The following is a 14154-nucleotide window of genomic DNA, read 5'->3' on the forward strand; positions in this document are numbered from 1 at the left end:
CCCTTACTGGCTTTCCTTCCACTCTTTTTTCACTTCCCCACTCCCTCCTGTAATCATTACTCAAACAGACTACTTGCACCCAAATCCTTGTCTCTGAGATTCTCGTGTGGGAACCTGAACTAAAATAGATTGTTTGTAGACTGGGTATTTATCAAAGAAAGTAGTTTCAACCATATTACACTTATAATTTTGGAAAGCCTAAGCAACTATATTTTAAAATTTCTGTTTCTATAAAATATTTTATTAATATAAATTATAGGATAAAACATCCTGTGGACTTAATACCAACATCTAAGAATATAGAAAATAGACTAGAAAAGGGAAGCGGATATTACATCAGAGGCTTAGGTTCTAGTCTGGCGTGTGTTTTCAGTTGATGTTACGGCCTTGGGCATAACTATTTATCTGTATAAGGAACCTAAAATACTTGCCTTACTCACACCACTGACCAACTGTGAGAATTTAAGAACATCATCTTTTTGAAAATTTTTGATAACAGTAAGGTACATATAAATAGACATTATTGTTATCTGCAATGAATTTTGTGTGTTAAAAGCCATCTTTTCGAAGACTCTTCACAATTTCTAAGCTTACTACAAAGCTAGTTATCGAGACAGTGTGATACTGACTTAGAGATAGACATATAAATCCATGGAATAGAATTGAGAGTGCAGAAATAAAACCTCAGTTTTATTGACAGTTAGTTGATCTTCAACAGGATACTAAGAACTTTTAATGGAGAAAAATAGTCTTTCAACAAATGATGCTGGAACAACTGGATATCCTTGTGGAAAGGAATGCATTTGAACCCCAATCTCATTCCATGTGTAAAAAATAATGGGGAAAATGAATCAAATGCCTAAACATAAGAGCAATAGCTCTAAAACTATTAGAAGAAAATAGACGTAGTGTTCATGACCTTGCATTAGGCAACCATGTCTTAGATATGACACCTAGAGCACAAATGACAAAAGAAAAAGCTGATAAACTGAACTTTGTCAAAATTTTAAAATATTTTCTTTCAAAGGATATCATCAAGAAAGTAAAGGCTGGGCACAGTGGCTCATGCCTGTAATCCCAGTGCTTTGAGCCATCAAGGTGAGTAGATTGCCTGAGCCCAGGTGTTCAAGACCAGCTGGGGCAACATGGCGAAATCTCATCTGTACCAAAAATACAAAACTTAGCCAGGCAGATCACTTGAGCTCAGGAGGCAAGAGGTCAAGGCCTCAGTGAGGCAGAATTGTGCCACTGCACTCTAGCCTGGGCAACAGAGCAAGACTCTGACTCAAAGAAAAAAAAAACACAAAGAAAGGAAGAAAGAAGGTAAAAGGCAACTTCCAGAACAGGAGAACATATTTGCAAATCCTGTATCTGATAAGGGAATTATATCTAGAATACATAAAGAACACTTACAACTCAATAATAAAAAGACGGATAACTCTGGCCAGGCACAGCAGCTCACGCCTGTAATCCTAGCACTTTGGGAAGCTGAGGTGGGCACATCACTTGAGATCAGGAGTTCAAGACCAGCATGGCCAACATGGTGAAGCCCTGTGTCTACTAAAAATACAAAAATTATCCGGGCATGTTGGCAGGTGCCTGTAGTCCCAGCTACTTGGGAGGCTGAGGCAGGAGGATTGCTTGAACCCAGGAGGTGGAAGTTGCTTGAATCCAGTGAGCTGAGATTGCACCACTGCACTCCAGCCTGGGGGACAAGAGTGAAACTCCATCTCAAAAAAAAAAAAACAAAACCCTCAAATGAAAAATTAGCAAAGGAGTTGAACAGACTTTCTCCAAAGAAGATATACAAATGGACAATAAGTACATGAAAAGATGCTTAACATTGTTAGTCATTAGGGAAATGCAAATAAAAGACAATGACATACTGCTTCACAACCATTAGGATGTCTACAATAAAAAAAAACATAATAACAAGTATTGGTGAGGATGTGGTGAAAGTGAAATCCTTACTCACTGCTAGGGAGATTGTAAAATGATGCAGCCACTTTGAAAAACAGTGTGGAAGTTCCTCAAAAGGTTAAACATAAAGTTCATACGATCCAGGAATTCCATTCTTAGGATATACCCAAAGCAATGAAAACATATGTCCACGCAAATATTTGTAAACAGATGTTTATAGCAACGTTAATTATAATAGCTAAAAAGTCAAAAGAACTCAAATAAATGTCCATTAAGTGCTGAATGGATAAACAAAATGTGGTCTATCCATACAATGGAGTATTATTTAGCCATGAAAGGAATACATTACTAATAAATGCCACAACATGGATAAACCTTAAAAACAAGATGCTAAGTGAAAAATCCAGTCACAAAGATAACATATCATATGGTTCAATTTGCATACAAATTGCATACATATCGTAAATGCCCAGAATAGGTAAACTGATAGCAGCAGGAAGTGGATTAGTGGTTGGGTGCCTAGGGTTGAGGGGAATGAGAGGATTGGGAGGTGATGGTTAAAGTATACAATGTTTCTTTTTAGGTTGATGAAAATGTTCTAAGATTGATTATGATAGTGGTTGCACACTTCTGTTAATATACTAAAAACTATTAAATTATATACTGTAAGTAGGTGAATTGTATAGTATGTGAGTGATATCTCATTAAAGCCACTATTAAAAAGTTATCCAAAATTAGGGAAACAGAAAAGTTTTGAAAAAGTTCTGCTGTTTTTATACTAGTTAAAAATTAAAAATGATCTAACTGTACAATAATAAATGCTTAAATACATTAGGATAAAATCTTATGATGGACTATTAACCAATCATAAAAAAGCATTTTCAAATAATACTTAATGACAAGGAAAATGCTCACAATAACATGTTAACTGATAAAAATAAGAATTCAGCATAATCCCATATTCTAAGGGAAATTAGTATATGTATAGAAAAAAAGACTGAAAGACAACAAAATGTTAAAGTGTTTATAAAGATTACCTGTGGATAATTTAGGTTTTCTTTGTTCTTTCTATATTTTTATGTTTTCCAGTAAAAATGAGTTTATATTGCTTTAGAATCAGGAAACAAAATATTGTGAAGCAAATACGGCTATGGGACTCTTAAGAAAAGGTTTTTATATTGATTTGAGTATATAACAGGGTAACATAGCACTAAAGTTCAAAGTACAAGGCCACCATATGAATTTGGTTAAGTAAAGGAAAAGACTTATTGAAAACAAGGATGCGAGTAATTACTTTTTAATTTTGATTGTTTGTTCAAAATGTTGCTGCCAAGTTATCTCATCATTTCAGCCACGCTCAGAGAGAACTCAACCTCCCTAGTTCAACGTGACATTGTTCTGTTCCTACACATTGCCCTCTTGCATTTTTTCATTTCCCTTGCTTCAACTGCGTACTCCTCCTAACCTTAACTCTTGGGATCATCCTGCTCTGTATCTGCTATTTTTCAAATAAATGCTTTATGCACGTTTCTATTACCCACCAAATACACTAGGATTGTACTTCATTCAATACAGTGCAATTAAATACAGGTTGAGTATTCCTTATCTAAAGTGCTAGGGACCAGAAGTGTTGCAGGTTTGGGAATGTTTTGTATTTTGGAATATTTGCATATACATAATGAGGTATCTTGGGGATGGGACCCAAGCCTAAACATGAAATTCACTTATGTTTCTCATGTACCTTATAGACATAGTCTGAAGGTGAATTTTATACAATGTTTTAATTAATTTTATAAGATATTTAAAATAACATACAATATTTCAAATGCATGAAACAGTTGGTTGACATTGGACTATCAGAAAGCAAAGGTGGCTCAATCTCAGTTACCTGTCTGGACAATCTGTGATTCTTTGGTATCATCAACATTCCTGACTCTGAATTTATATGCTACCGACAAGCAATCACTTTCTTATATTTACTTTCACATACTTTTTTTTTTGAGATGGAGTTTCACTCTTGTTGCCCAGGCTGGAGTGCAGTGGCGAGATCTCAGCTCACTGCAACCTCTGCCTCCCAGGTTCAAGCGATTCTCCTGCCTCAGCCTCCCGAGTAGCTGGGATTACAGGCATGCGCTGTCAAGCCTGGCTAATTTTGTATTTTTAGTAGAGACAGGGTTTCACCATGTTGGCCAGGCTGGTCTCGAACTCCCGACCTCAGGTGATCCGCCAGTCTTGGCCACCCAATGTGCTGGGATTACAGGCGTGAGCCACTGCGCCTGACCTCACATACTTATTTTAACAGGAAAGAAAAGACACGTCACTGATACAGTGAAAACAATGATGTGTTCAGGGTCACTAAGCAGCACAGTAGCCTTACCAGAATACCCGCATCAGCTGTGAAACAACAGCAACAACAAACAATGGTGGGCTTTCGGCCTCCACGTGCTACGCTGTGTTTGATTAACAGGTTATTGCATGCTGCATTTTATTTCATTTCTTAGGTGAAAAAAACATTAGAACCAGTCAAGGGACCAGGAAGTGGGTCCCCTAATGATGAGGAGACCTACTACTGCTGGATGGTTTTTACAAAATATTTCCCCTAGAGTCATCTGCCTTATTGACAATGGCTTTTGTCTTAGAAGTTTTTCTTTGATTTTATAAGTAAACATGATTTTTGTTTTGTTATGAATGCATGCTGCTCTAGTCCTTCAATAAGCCCATCATGAATTTCCAGCATTCACATGTCACTTGGCACTTATTCTGTAGTGTTAACAATGCCATCTTCATTGTCACTATTGTCACAATCACCTTGATTCAGAACCATTTCAGCTATTTCACCGTAGGTCAATGAATAAACAACTAATGCCTCCTCATTGATGTTAAAACCTTCTTCAATCTCCATTTCTTCAAGCTTACTGCTGGACACTGAAGGTATATTTTTTACATATGAAAAGAGGTCAGACATCATATTTTTCTTACTTGATGTAGAGAATCCTTCAAAGTCATCACCTTGTTCTTTATCACCAAACATAGTCACAAGCCAGAGGCTGTGCCAGGCATGCACAACTGGGTCCCTAGTCACTGTGTTTCACACACTGGCAACAACATATATGGCATCCTTCATGCTAAATTCCTTTTGAAAATCTTCCATATCCATACCTCTGTTCACTGCTGCTAGCATCCAGTTCAAAAAAGTATTGTTATGTTTACTACTCATTGATCTAAGGACACACTTGTCACATGGCTGAATTAATAAAGTCACATTTGTGGGGAAAGTGCATGGCATAAACATTATTTTTGACGAGAATTTTAACTGGATGATGAGTAGAAGATTTGTCAAGGGATAATAAAATCTTGCAGTTGTCATCCAGTCTAGATTCCCGGAGGCCAGCATGAGCCACTGGTACAAAATGTTTGTGAAACCAATCAGAAAAGGTGTCCCTGGTGATCTGTGCCTTTTTCTTAGCATAATGGACTGGTAAGAAATTCACTCCTTGAAAACAGTGAGGAGTCAAGCTCTTGCCTATCATGCAACTTTACACTCATGCAGGCCTCCTGTATTAGCACATCCTAGCACAGTTATTCTTTCTGTGGCATGCTTAATTCTTGTAGGGTCTGTCTCATCAGCTGTGGTCAGTGTCTGCCTGGGGTAGCAACACCAAAATAGCAATGTTTCATGAGCGTTGTAGAGTTTTCTGGCATCTTTTTTTTTTTTTTTTTTTTTTTTTTTTTTTGAGACAGGGTCTCACTCTGTCACCTAGGGTGGAGTGCAGTGGCATGATCTTTGCTCACTGCAGCCTCGACCTCCAGGGCTCAAGCAATCCTCCCTCCTTGGTTCCCTGGGTAGCTAGGACTACAGGCATGCACCACCATGCCTGGCTATTATTGTACTTTTTGTAGTGATGGGGTTTTGCCATGTTGCCCAGGCTGGTCTCAAACTCCTGGGCTCAAGCAACCCTCCCACCTTGGTCTTCCAAAGTGCTGGGATTACAGGTATGAGCCACCGTGCTCAGCCTGGCGTGAGATTTTTATCAGTGATGACTTTTGCAAATTCATCAATGAACTTATTCACTGCTTTGTGATCAGCGGATGCTTCATCACCAAAGATCTTAGAAAATGTAATGCTGTGTCTTTTCTTAAATTTTTGCAAACATCCTGTTGAATATTCACAGTTCACTTCAATTTTCAGTTCACTGTGATAGATCTTTGCTTTTTTCTTGATCAGCATTACCATTAACTGGCATGTGTTCACTGAAACACTGGTGGATTCAGTCTTTCAATACACGAAGGAGATCTTAATTTTTAGCTTTATGGAATGTTTTTCAATTTTTCATTCACTTCAGTTCATCACTTTCAAACAGGACTTCAACAGTTTATCCTTCTGTTTCTTCAGGTCATATATGGTGTTCATTCCAACACCACACTCTTCTGTAAGATGGTTCACACACTGTTGTGCAGTTTTTCCAACAGTTTGAGTTTCTGTGCTATAGAAAAACACAAAGGCATCCTCTTTTTCTTATCATTGTTACCCATACAGGTACCTGCAGGCCTTTTTTACATTTGCAACAATAACTTTAGGCCACAGAGTAGACACAGTGAGTGTTACATGTAGGTCTTGGCTCCAAGTGGGGCATTGTGGGAAACCTGCTGTTGGCACATACAGCCTGAACATGTGCCATTTAATTACCCTTTGTGGGTATGTTTGCATGGGGGAATCTGTGTGTGCATGGAAAAGTTATATCATACCTAAAGAGGGCTGGGAGGGTTGTTTTCCCTTGGGGATGCTAAATAAACTGTGTTGTACACCTGCGTTTTGTCTGAGACTCATAACATGAGGTCAGATGTGGAATTTTTCACTTCTGATGTCATGCTGGAACTCAGAAAGTTTCAGATTTTGGAGCATTTAGGATTTTGGATCTTCCAATTAGAGATGCTCAACTTGTATCTCTTCAACCACTCCGCCAAGTTCTGAAATCTCCATAGTATATTCCACAGACAATGATATAATAGAAGAAACTGTTGCAGTCACTTCTGATTATGTTGTTTTGGACCTGCTTCCCAATACTTCAATGTCGTCTGGTAGAACTGGAAACTATCAACTGATGCCAAACCTCTTTCCCCTCCAGCTGGGCAAGATGGCTCACTCTCCCTCGTGGACACCACCATCAATCATTCATTCATCCATTCACTCATGCTCACAGGCTAGTGCCTCCTGTCGCAGCCTTGGCTCAGTCTGTTTGCCTCACACCGACCCCAACAATGCAGTAACCAGATCCTTCTGATTAACAAGTTCAAGTCCTGCCTCCCCACTGAGCAGTCTGTACTTGTTGCCATCCTGTTGACCTCAGCTTTCTCTGGAGTCTTTTGAAGATCCAGTTTCATTTTACAATTATTAAATAGCACATAATAATGTTCTTGTAGTGTGTCTTTTCTCTAATTGTCAGTGTCAGGGGATGTTGTGGTCAGTTTTTCTGTGTTTTTTGTTTCCTTAATTCTGGCATAAGCTGTCTCTATGCAATATTTAAAGAGAGAAGGAAGACTGTTAGTTGTCAGCTGTAATAAGATTCTGTACCAGAATTGCTGCCTTTGCCTGGTAGGTACTGACCCCAAACAAGAAAAATAATCTGTTCACATTTAACACTTTTATACTGTCTGGGTCACTGTTTTCTTGTGTGATTTTCTTTTTTCTTTTTTTGAGACAGTCTTGCTCTATCGCCCAGGCTGGAGTGCAATGGTGAGATTTGGACTCACTGCAACCTCTGCCTCCTGGGTTCAAGTGATTTTCCCTGCCTCAGCCTCCCAAGTAGCTGGTATTACAGACGTGCCCCACTACCCCTGGCTATTTTTTTTATTACTTTTAGTAGAGATGGAGTTTCACCATGTAGGCCAGGCTGGTTTTGAACTCTTGACCTTAGGTGATCCTCCCATCTGGCCCTCGCAAAGTGCTGGACAGGCGTGGGCCACTGCGCCCAGTTTTCTTGTGTGATTTTAATGTTCAGTGTCTTTTTTAAAAAAAAAAAATACTTCATGGGTCCTGACCAAACTATTACTGGCTCTCCCACAGTCTGGTTCAACAATTCTTTTCCTTTATTCAGTTGCCTTAAAGTGATGCTCAAAGTACCCACCTCAGTGCTTTTGTTATACCTCTGTACACATGTTTTCTTTTCGTGACCTTAGCTATGCCCATTAGTCCCTCACCTTCACCAGTCCTGGCCCTGGCCTAGCATCACCTATGCTACCCACAAGCAGTCTGTGATAGTGGGGTTTCAGCTCACCTGGGGAGGTGAGATTGAAGCAAATTCTGCCTTCATTGCATACCCAAAGGACTGAGAAAGCCATTATGCCCTGGACACTGGGGACACATCAAGCAAACTGTTTTCCTGCTCCACCCCTACTAGGAGGGCCAGGATGCTTGTCTATCTCCTTGTTTGCAGGGCCTCCTTCATGCCAAAGTTTTGCTGGTCTCCCGGGTTGCAGGTAAATGGCCTGGAGTGCCTAGACCTGTGCCCTACTCAGCTAAAGAGAGCTGTTCCTGCTAACTCTATTCCTTTTTCCCAGTCTTCTCCCCTGGTCTTTGATATCTTTTCCCAGGTGCTGGGGTTTATACTTTCTCCATGCCAGAAGCCACAAGCTTATTCTAATGGAGTCAGTGTCCCTGCCCTCCTTGTTTCTTTTTGGATTTTATGTGTGATGGATTAAAGAATCATCAATTAGGAAAGGAGGAAGTCAAATTGTCTCTATTTGCAGATGTACATGATTGTATGTTTAGAAGACCCCATTGTCTCAGCCCAAACTCTCCTTAAGCTGATAAGCAACTTCAGCAAAGTCTCAGGATACAAAATCAATGTGCAGAAATCACAAGCATTCCTATACACCAATACAGAGGGCCAAATCAAGAACAAACTCCCATTCACAACTGCTACAAAGAGAGTAAATTACCTAGGAATACAACTAACAAAGGATGTAAAGGACCTCTTCAAGAACTACAAACCACTACTCAAGGAAATAAGAGAGGACACAAACAGATGGAAAAACATTCCATGCTCATGGTTAGAAAGAATCAATATTGTGAAAATGGCCATACTGCCCAAAGTAATTTATAGATTGAACACTATCCCCATCAAACTACCAATGACCTTCTTCACAGAACTGGAAAAAAAGCACTTTAAACTTCATATGGAACCAAAACAGAGCCCGCATAGCCAAGACAATCCTAAGCAAAAAGAACAAAGCTGGTGTCATCATGCTGCCGGACTTCAAGCTATACTACAAGGCAACAGTAATAAAAACAGCATGGTACTGGTATCAAAACAAAGACATAGACCAATGCAACACCACACATCTACAACCATCTGATCTTTGACAAACCTGAGATAAATAAGCAATGGAGAAAGCATCCCCTGTTTAATAAATGGTGTTGGGAAAAGTGGCTAGCAATGTGCAGAAAGCAGAAACTGGACCCCTTCCTGACACCTTATACTAAAATTAACTCCAGTTGGATTAAGGACTTAAACATAACACCTAACACTATAAAAACCCTAGAAGAAAACCTAGGCAAAACCATTCAGGACATAGGCATAGGCAAGTACTTCATGACTAAAACACCAAAAAGCAATGGCAACAAAAGCCAAAATAGACAAATGGGATCTAATTAAACTTCAGAGCTTCTGTACAGCAAAAGAAACAGTCATTAGAGTGAACTGGCAACCAACAGAATTGGAAAAAATTTTTGCAATTTACCCATCTGACAAAGGGCTAATATCCAGAATCTACAACAAACTAAAGCAGATTCACAAGAAAAAAAACAAACAAACCCATTCAAAAGTGGGCAAAGGATACCAACAGACACTTTTCGAAAGAAGACGTATGTGAAGCCAACAAACATATGAAAAAATGCTCATCATCACTGGTCATTAGAGAAATGCAAATCAAAACCACATTGAGATACCATCTCACACCAGTTAGAATGGTGATCATTAAAAAATCTGGAGACAACAGATGCTGGAAAGGACGTGGAGAAACAAGAACACTTTTACACTGTTGGTGGGAGTGCAAATTAGTGCAACCATTGTGGAAGACAGTGTGGCAATTCCTCAAGGATCTAGAAACAGAAATTCCATTTGACCCAGCAACCTCATTATTGGGTATATACCCAAAGGATTATTAATTGTTCTATTATAAAGACACATGCACACACATGTTCATCATGGCACTGTTTACAATAGCAAAGACCTGGAACCAACCCAAATGCCCATCAATGAGAGAATGGATAAAGAAAATGTGGCACATATACACCATGGAATACTATGCAGCCATAAAAAATGATGAGTTTGTATCCTTTGTAGGGACATGGATATACCTGAAAACCATCATTCTCAGCAAACTGACACAAGAACAGAAAATCAAACGCTGCATTTTCTCACTCATAAGCAGGTTTTGAACAATGAGAACACTTGGACACAAAGAGGGGAGCATCACACACAGGGGTCCATTGGGGGGGCTAAGGGATGGAGGGTGGGGGAGGGACAATGTGGGGAGAAATGTCAGGTATAGGCAATGGGGGGATGGTGGCAACAAAGCACCTTGCCATGAATGTACCTATGCAACAATCTTGCATGATCTGCACATGTGCCCCAGAATCTAAAGTACAATTAAAAAAAAGAGAGATTAAAAAAAAAAATCAGACACTTCTTCCCTGATATTTACCCAGCTCCGTATCTCTGCTCCCTTCAACCCCTCTCCTTTTGCTCCCAGGGTGCAGTAATTATTCTATAATTTACAGTAATATCCCCCTATGCAGAAATATACCTTGAAATGTACACCCAAATCTAAACCTTTCTCCCCAACTCAGCCTGACTGATTTTCTGCTGGCTGTGTCCTGGATATTTCACTCGGACCTCAAGTTATGCTCAGTACCTCCAGGCCAGATCTTATTCTTCTTGTTCCCTCTCCTTGCTTCCCTGCTTTTGGTAATGGCACCATTATTTCCTGATAATGCAGACACAAAGCTTCCCTTCTAATCCCCCTTCTAATCAGTTGTTAGACCTTATAAGTTCAATTTCTTGAAAGAAGTTGAGATGTATAGACAGTTCCTGATTTATGGTGGTTTGACTTATGATTTTTGCTAGATACTGGACATACATTAAAGAGCAAACCCAGGAAATTTTTCTACTTTTCTGGCACTTACAGTCTTGTGGGGGTAAACAGACAATAAAATAATCACAAATAAACATAATATTACAATTGAGATTAATGCTTATAAAACACAGGTACCTATTGCTACTAACATTCATGATGGCTGGTCAGATATTTTCTATCTGCTGCTACCTAATATAAAAACACAAAATTCAGCATGTACTTTTCTTTTTTAAAACAGCTTTATTGAGATATAATTCACATAAAATACAATTTATCCATTTAAATTGCATATGTCCATGGCTTTTTGTATGTTCAAAGTTGTGTAATCATCACCATAAATTTTAGAATGTTTTCATTATCCCCAAAAGAAATCTCACTCATCTTAGCCGTTATCCCTACCCTCCCCAGCACTAAGCAACCACTAATCCACTTCTGTCTCTATGGATTTGGCTATTCTGAACATTTCATATAAATGGGATCATACAGTATGTACTTTTTTAAAATTGTACTTTAAGTTCTGGGGTACATGTGCAGATCTTGCAGGATTATTGCATAGGTACACACATGCCATGATGGTTTGCTGCCTACATCCCCCCGTCACCTACATCAGGCATTTCTTCCAATGTTATCCCTCCCCACCCTCTCCACCCCAGCACTGTACCTCCCCTAATCCCCCAGCCCACAACAGACCCCAGTGTGTGATGTTCCCTCCCTGTGCCCTTGTGTTCTCATTATTCAACACCCACCTATGAGTGAAAACATGCGGTGTTTGGCTTTTTGTTCTTGTGTCAGTTTGCTGAGAATGATGGTTTCCAGATTCATCCATATCCCTACAAAGGACATTAACTCATCATTTTTTATGGCTGCATAGTATTCCATGGTGTATATGTGCCACATTTTCTTTATCTAGTCTATCATTGATGGGTATTTGGGTTGGTTACAGGTCTTTGCTATTGTAAACAGTGCCACAATGAACATATGAGTGCATGTGTCTTTATAATAGAACGATTTATAGTCCTTTGGGTATATACCCAGTAATGGGTTTGCTGGGCCAAATGGAATTTCTATTTCTAGATCCTTGAGGAATTGCCACACTGTCTTCCACAATGGCTGAACTAATTTACAGTCCCACCCACAGTGTAAAAGTGTTCCTATTTCTTCACATCCTCTCCAGTATCTCTTGTCTCCAGATTTTTTAATGATCATCATTCTAACTGGGCGAGATGGTACCTTGATGTAGTTTTGATTTGCATTTCTTTAATGACCATTGATGTTGACCATTTTTTCATATGTTTGTTGGCCTCATAAATGTCTTCTTTTGAAAAGTGTCTGTTCATATCCTTTGCCCACTTTTGAATGGGTTTGTTTGTTTTTTTCTTGTGCATATGCTTTAGTTCTTTGTAGATTCTGGATATTAGCCCTTTGTCAGATGGGTAAATTACAAAAATTTTTTCCCATTCTGTTGTGCAATCAAATTAGAACTCAGGATTAAGAAACTCACTCAAAACCACACAACTACATGGAAACTGAACAACTTGCTCCTGAATTATGACTGGATAAACGTGAAATGAAGGCAGAAATAAAGATGTTTGTCGAAACCAATGAGAACGAAGACACAATGCACCAGGATCTCGGGGACAAATTTAAAGCAGTGTCTGGAGGGAAATTTATAGCAATAAATGCCCACATGAGAAGCGAGGAAAGATCTAAAATCAACACCTTATCATCAAAATTGAAAGAGCTAGAGGAGCAAGATCAAAAAAATTCAAAAGCTAGCAAGTAAGATCAGAGCAGAACTGAAGGAGATAGAGACACAAAAAAACTCTTTGAAAAAAATCAATAAATCCAGGAGCTGGTTTTTTGAAAAGATCAACAGAATAGGCGAACTGCTAACCAGACTAATAAAAAAGAAAAGACAGAAGAGTTGAATAGATGCAATAAAACATGATAAAGGGGATATCATCACTGATTCCACAGAGATACAAACTACCATCAGAGATCACTACATACACCTCTATGCACATAAACCAGTAAATCTGGAAGAAATAAACTCCTGGACATTTACACCCTCCCAAAACTAAACAAGGAAGAAGTTGAATCCCTGAATAGACCAATAACAAGGGCTGAAATTGAGGCAGTAATTAATAGCTTACCAATCAAAAAAAGCTCAGGTCCAGATGGGTTCACAGTCGAATTCTACCAGACGTACAAAGAGGAACTGGTACCATTCCTTCTGAAACTATTCCAAACAAAACAAAAAGAGGGAATCCTCCCTAACTCATTTTTTGAGACCAACATCATCCTGATACCAAAACCTGGCAGAGACACAACTGAAAAAGAAAACTTCAGGCCAATATCCATGATGAACATCAGTGCAAAAATCTTCAATAAAATACTGGCAAACCGAATGCAACAACGCATCAAAAAGCTTATCCATCACGATCAAGTAGGCTTCATCCCGGGGATGCAAGGCTGGTTCAACATATGCAAATCTATAAACGTAATCCATCACATAAACAGAACCAAAGACAAAAACCACATGATCATCTCAATAGATGCAGAGAAGGCCTTTGACAAAATTCTACAGCTCTTTATGCTAAAAACTCTCAATAAACCAAGTATCGATGGAATGTATCTCAAAATAATAAAAGCTATTTATGACAAACCCACAGCCAACATCATACTGAACGGGCAAAAACAGTATGTGCTTTTTAAATGACTGGCTTCTTTCCTTAAGCATACTGTTTTCAAGGGTTATCAATTTTGCAGCATGCATCAGTACTTTATTTCTTTTTACTGCTGAATAATACTCCATAGTACCATGTGTTTTTCTCAGCACAGACAGAGATAGGATGCTGTTCCACTGTATTCTCCACAGCCAGACAAATTCAGTTTGTCATGTTTCTAGAAAAAGGTGACAGTAAGTAAATATTGGCTGAGCCTTACAGGGGTGGCAGCCGTATTTAGAAAGCGGCTTTTCATGAGTGACTTTATTCACTCAGTTCTCTTAGTCTATTTAGTATTTCTGACTCACAAACGGAAGTTATTCTATTTTGGCATTCTTTCTCTCTTTCTCCTGCTTGGTCTCTACTGGCT

The sequence above is a fragment of the Aotus nancymaae genome, unplaced genomic scaffold, assembly GCF_030222135.1.
Source record: "Aotus nancymaae isolate 86718 unplaced genomic scaffold, 86718_ANA_hifiasm-v0.15.2.pri h1tg000057l, whole genome shotgun sequence".
NCBI classification, from domain to species: Eukaryota; Metazoa; Chordata; class Mammalia; order Primates; family Aotidae; genus Aotus; species Aotus nancymaae.